The following is a 6,806-nucleotide window of genomic DNA, read 5'->3' as shown; positions in this document are numbered from 1 at the left end:
CACATCTTAAGACATGTATTTTTGGGATATCTTGTTTGAGACCAATAGTTAACTGAAACAACAGTCAACATTAACAGATTTGAGGGTATTGAGATAAATCTGCTGCTTCCTAAGTTGGCATTTCTTCAGATATTTGAATCACTGATGATCACCAGTTATTAAAGTTTAAGTCAGAAAATTGTACTTAAAAGTTACCACAGATGAGGTCACTTTAGAGAGCTAGATGAGTATGGAAGGACATATGTGCTTGTGCAAGTATAAGTGGTGACCCTGAATCAGGACTCACAGTGACAGAGGTATTTTGTAGGCAGGACCCCAAACTCTTCTATCAATCAACCTTTGATCATGAGGAATGACAAAAATGTTGACAATAAGCAAGCGAGTGATGAAAAATTAAATATAAAATTTGTTCATTCAAAAGTTATTTTGTGTTTTTAATGATATTTAGAAAATGGGCAGACAGTTTGCTTAGAGAAATAGAAGCAATTACATTTTTGGCATCACTGAAAGTTGTAGAGCAGAAGTGGGAATATGAGCAAATAAAATAGAATTTAGACATACAACACAGTCCTGCACACCAATTAACATCACCCCTAACATATGCAACAAGATTTCATAATCCATTGAAGAACTCACATCATCAATAAGAAATCCCTCTTTAGTAATGCAATGCATAATTCAAAATTTTCCTTCACTATATTTTAAAACATGTATGATGATGTACAAATATATGTACAAACATGTCTACTTCTAGACTGCCCTTGAGAAAAATGTATATATATGTACACACACACACACACACACACACACACACACACATATATATATATATAGAATGAAGAATTTTCCTACTGTACCCTATGACAGAGGCCATCCATAATAAGAAATGGGGACGTTGACCTGAGTAAGAGAACAGGAGCTTAACAAGGAGGTTAAAACCAGATGACCAGATATAAGAACCACCAGTATGTGAGTCGTTATTCATAGAAAGATCTTGTAAGGTAAAGATATACGTGAGATGACAGATGCAAAAGTAAAAGGCTGAAGCATCCTTTACATTAAAATGTTATATAGAGATGTTGTTGACATGGGTACAGGTGCTATTAAGTGTAGGACAACTCACCACCACTTTTTCAGAAAAAAAAACCTTGTGATTTTAACTGTGAAAATTGAGGAAAAAATATTCTCCAAGAAATCCACTCTTATTTTGATCTGTTGGAATTTGCAAGTTGCTTCTCATCCACATAGTAAAAGTAGTGAAATGTACAAAAAGGAAAATGTTCACTATGTAATAGACAGAGAAATCTTAATAAAGGAAGAGGTCTAAAATCCAACCAATTGAAATGATGAATAAATAGAAAGAGACAGTTCATACGTCCAGGTTCTTGATCAAAAAATCATAATTTCTGGATCTCTCTTTGAGCACTGATAATAAAAGCACCCTCTCAAACCCATAACTAATGATGTTTTAATACATTCTTCAAAGGAGGTTGCCAAGAGCCCTTTTGATATCTTTATTGCTGAGACTGTAGATAAAGGGATTCAGCATGGGTGTGACCATGGTGTACAACACGGAGGCTGCTGCATTTGAATGTGTCCTGTGTGCAGCAGCAGAACTAAAGTAAACCCCAAGGATTGTACAATAAAATAAGGAGACCACTGAGAGGTGAGACACATAGGTGGAAAATGCTCTAAACTTCCCCTGAGTGGTTGAGATTGAACCTGTGGAGGAAACAATCTTGGAATAAGACAATAGGATCCCAGCGAGGGAGCTGACACCCAGCAGCACAGTTGTCATGTAAATCACTATGTAACTGATGAAAGTGTCAGAACAGGCGAGTAGGACCATCTGATGAAGTTCACAGAAAAAGTAGGGGATTTCCAAGTGTGTACAAAAGGAGAGCTGCAACACCATTGAGATTTGTAAGAAGGAATTCAGGGCACTCAAGGTCCAGGACCCCAGAACCAGTAGGACACAGAGCTGGGGGTTCATGATGACCATGTAGTGCAGGGGGTGACAGATGGCCATGAAGCGGTCATAGGCCATCACGACCAGTAGGAAGTCATCCAACACTGCATAGAGTATGAAAAAGGACATCTGGGTGAGGCATCCTGCATAGGTTATGACTTTGCTGTGTGACTGGATGTTCACCAGCATCTTTGGGACAGTGGTGGAAGACATACAGATGTCCACAAAGGACAGGTTAGAGAGGAAAAAGTACATGGGCATGTGGAGGTGGGAGTCGGTGATGGTGGCCAGGATGATGAGTAGGTTCCCAAAGACAGTAAACAGGTACATGGAAGGAAGAGTCCAAAGAGGAACATTTGCAGTTCTGGTTCCTCAGAAAAGCCCAGAAGACAAAATTCTGAAATTGGAGTTTAATTTCCAGATTCCATGTGGCTGCTTACCTAGGAAGAAAGAGAAAAGGAACATAGCTAATTTTCTCCCAAATCAGCATCAAAAGTCTAGTGGAAATGCTATAATTTCTATAGTCATTCCTGAAATATATTTCCATATTTTGTTCTTGCATCAATTTGCTTAGGTTAGGGGATATCTGGAGGCAGCTTTGAATGGGGTTTCATGTCCCACTCTTGGCGTTTTCCTGATTTCAGGAAAGAATAAAGGGAATAAAATATATGCCAGGCACTGTCGAGGCAATAGGAACCCAGTGCTGACACACAACAGACCCCACAATCTGATGAAGAAGAAGAATGCAGATAAATACATAATAGCTTTATAACATATCAAAAATATCTTTTTGTAAAAAAGGAAGACAGAAGCTGGAAAAAAAGGAGAAGTGAAGAGGGCATGTCATTTTGTATTAATGTTCAAGCAAGATCAGGAGACAAGGTGATATTTCAGCAAAGGCCTCTTTGATGAGATGTTGGGAGAAAATAAGAAACCTGGAGAAATGTGTGACCAGATGAGAGAATGTCCAGGGTCAATGACTTGGGGAGAGCTTGTTTCTGATGTTCAAGGTCAACAAAGGGCCAACACGGTCAAGAGAGGGAGCAAGGAGGAGAACGATAAGAGAAGACAAGATGTCAGAGAAGGTTTACAATGAGGTGGCCCCACTGCTGCTGAAACTGCAGGATAGAGTCACTTAACCAAATGTTGTACCTCTTCTCCTTTATTAAATTTGTATCTAAGGATTCCACACAAATAGAATGGAATACACTCTTTATTTCCAATTACGCATTTGCATTGTGCAGTTTGGGTTATAAAGAACATACTTTGTATATAAGTCAAGCTGTCCTGCTCTGAGCACAACAAACACATGAAAGCACACACAAACACATGCACACTCACTACACTCAGATACACACAGAGAGAAGCACACAACACACTGTGGCCTCCTTGACCTTGATTACCACCTCCATGACCTTGACCTTGACTGGCACCTTTATCAACATGGGTAAACTCAAAGCTCAGCACCTTTACATGCCTGCTTCCCTCTATGGTGGTTTCTCCCACTGATGCAATTGGGATTTTTCACTCCCTCCATATGGGGAAATGCCACATTCTCATTCAGGGATGCTTGGAGTCATTGTTTGGTGAACCTTTCCTTTTAACATCCCGGTAGAAGACCAGAGCTTTGTTCTTACAATTAATTTGGATCAAAGCTTCTATGAGAGTATTTTGCCTTTATTTAATTTCATATCTTTTTGCCCAGCTACCTTGTGAACAACTTGCAGATATAACAATGTTCTACATACTCAATCCAGTTAAGATGGTAGAAGATTAAATATATACATATATAGTGAACCAATAAAAGATTGTGTCTTCACTGCAAATTTCAACAGTGAGTGAAAGAGAAGAAGGAAGAAGGTGTTTAAAAGGCTGTGGAGAAAATGCTAGAAGTGTAATTTGCATCTTCTGAGATCCTTTCCCATTTGAGTCAAAAGACACATTACCTTAATTAGCATGAAATGATAGACACCCATACATATATCAGAAGGGAACACACATACCACGGGTATATAAAAATTTATTTCTGAAGGGTTTTTTCTTGCCTCTCTGTGTGTTTTCACTTCAGGCTGTGCATGAGTGTTGTGTGTGTGTGTTGTGTATATGTGTGCTGTGCATTGTGTCATGTGTGCAAAAATGCATTGTGGATCACAAAGTAACAAAAGTCTTCCGTACTCTGGGAAATGTGCAATAATATTTGGAAACCATGTACCTAAAGGGAAAATAAGTTTAAAAGGATGGCCAGTCCCTACTCATGGAGGAAAAGGACTTATGAATGGTAGCCAAATGGAAAAAGCAATGTTGGAGAGAGAACAGGGAGCCAGCCTGGGAGGTGAGACTCCTCCAGAATCTACAATCACAGCCAGAGCAGATGGTTTGGGGGCACCTGCCTTTTCATGGTCTCCACACCTTGCCCTGATCTACCTTTAATTGAGGTTCCTGTCCCATATTGATTAGATCACACTGGTTTTTAATATGGTCTGAAAGTGGATGAAGCAGATCCCTTTTTCAGTTTGCTTTCATGGCATTTTCTCTTTATTATTCTTGGGCTTTGAGGTCTGACCACTTTTTTGACAATCCAATGGATGCAATCCAGTTGGTTCAGTACCTCACACACTATGCAAAGGGCTTCTCTGAACATTCTGTATAAAGACCTGCAAAACCACAACTATTACCAGGATTTATCTTTCTTCCGATGATGCTTCCCTGAGGACATTTTATCACATGAACTTACTTCACTGAACTCACTTCACTGAACTCTGACTTCTCTAGTACAATATAACATCCAAATGAACAGAAACTACATAAGCATTGTTCACCTCTGCATTTCCATTGAGATTTATGCATATCTGTGCATTCACACAGAAATGAATTTAAAGAACATTTTAAGTAAATACAATAATTTGTCGGTCAAACAAGCAGACAAGTCAGGTGACCTCTCAGATCTGCATGTGCTGCACTGACTCTTAGATGACTTCAAATAAAAAGTCTTGGCATCTATTCTCCCTGACATTTTTCCTCATCCTCTACTGGCCTCATGAACTCACCTGGATGAGAGCTGTCATTGTGGAGTGTTGGCATTGCACACTGAAGCTCTTTCATCAGACAAGACACAAAAAAAGAAGTCAAGTGTCAGCCCTCAGCCAGACTTGGGGCTCCAAAAAGACAACCATGTCCCATCCAGCAAAGACTGCCAAGGATGAGAGACAGCAGAAGAGGAAATATTTACAGCATTTCTTTAGCTACTTTCCAGCATTTTCTCCTCTGATCCCCATTAGTACATTTCTCCCTGTGTCTCTCATTAGCACATTTTCTTGTTGTCTTACAGCTGAGCCACCAGTTCCCTTTGGGACACTGGTCAGGAGAGAATAAAAACGGTTCTTGCTGACTCTCTGTTCCCAAGAGAACAGGTTGCATCAGGTGATTCCACCTTTTATCACTCCCCAACATCATGGATTCAACTGTCTTTTAATGATCTCATATTTATAGCATCTTTCCCATCCTTTTAATTAAGGTTTTAACCATGTCTATGACTGACAAAACCATCATTACTAGTCCCTTCAATCTCCAAAGAACTTACCTGAGGAGAAGATTCTGGCCATGATTTTCTCCCAAGAACATTATTTTTCCCTCTTCAACAAAGGAGTAAACTGTGCTTGTTGAAGGTGAAAACATAAGCAGTTTACCCTTTGCCTAATCAGTGCTTTTCCCAGTTTATTAGGAATGTCCTGGCTGTAATGAAAGTTAATAAGTGGTATTTATTCCTTCATTTTAAAATTGCTTGTTTATCAAGGGATAATATTGGCATTAACATTACCCACACTCAGTAACTTGATAGGGATTGTCTCATATGATTCTCACAAAAATCCAAGATATTTGGATGCTGAGGTTCATACCAGCATTATTCACAGTTGTAAAAGATGGAATCAATCCAAGTGCACATTGACAGATGAGTAAGTAAATAAATATGGTACATACATACAATGGAATACTATACAGCAGTAAGATGGAATGATGTCCTGAAATATTTGACAGCACAGATGAGCCTTGAGGACATAATGGTGACTGAAATAAGCCAGACACAAAAGGATAGATACTGTATGATTTTGCTTTTATAACCATGGTATGTATTAACTCAGAGGTTTGTAATACAGAAAATAGGGAACCTAAAAATATATGGAATCTAGAGATGGGTGAAAGATTAACTAACGAGGTTGAACTTAATTGTGAGTGAATAGATAGAAGTGAAGGCAGTTCAACAGTGGGTGTATAAGTAATATTGTTATATTGAAAGTGAATATGATAGAAAGGGGTTTGTATAGAGGTGTGTATTCTACAAATTAACACTATAAATATAAATAAATTCTTGCATGAATTACTTCAAAGGTAGAGCTCTTGCACAAATATTTCATAATATCAGGGTATAGGGGAAACTGCTATTGCATGCTCTGAGCTATGTTTAACACAAAAACAGCAACAGTACCATAGCAACACCAGGGGTACATAATGGGGGGAGGGACAAGAGTTATGGGGAAGTTTGAATTTCCTATTGGATGAAGGTTTGTTTTTTGGTCATTTTTCTCTTGGGAACAATAAAAATTATCTAAAATTGAGAGTGTTGATGGACTATTGACTTTGGACATTATACGTTATGCCTAATGGGTGGATGTAACTGAAGGGTAGATGCACTGACTGAGAAGTACAATGGCACACTCTGGTATATAATTATGATTGAATATTGTGCTGCTACAGAAAGGACCGAAGTTGTGAGGCATGCAATGTTGTGAATGAATCTGTGGGACATTATGTGATGCAAAATTCGCAGAGACAGGAGAGC

The 6,806-nt window shown here is 38.7% G+C and overlaps 1 pseudogene; it reads right to left on the bottom strand.

Moving 5' to 3' along the window:
* Positions 1–1,480: 1,480 nt before the first annotated feature.
* On the bottom strand, positions 1,481–2,397 carry LOC143649692 (olfactory receptor 7A10-like; annotated as a pseudogene).
* Positions 2,398–6,806: the final 4,409 nt, after the last annotated feature.

Source organism: Tamandua tetradactyla, chromosome 11 (genome assembly GCF_023851605.1).
Source record: "Tamandua tetradactyla isolate mTamTet1 chromosome 11, mTamTet1.pri, whole genome shotgun sequence".
In the NCBI taxonomy this organism is placed as follows: Eukaryota; Metazoa; Chordata; class Mammalia; order Pilosa; family Myrmecophagidae; genus Tamandua; species Tamandua tetradactyla.
This window is presented reverse-complemented; position numbering and strand designations above follow the sequence as displayed.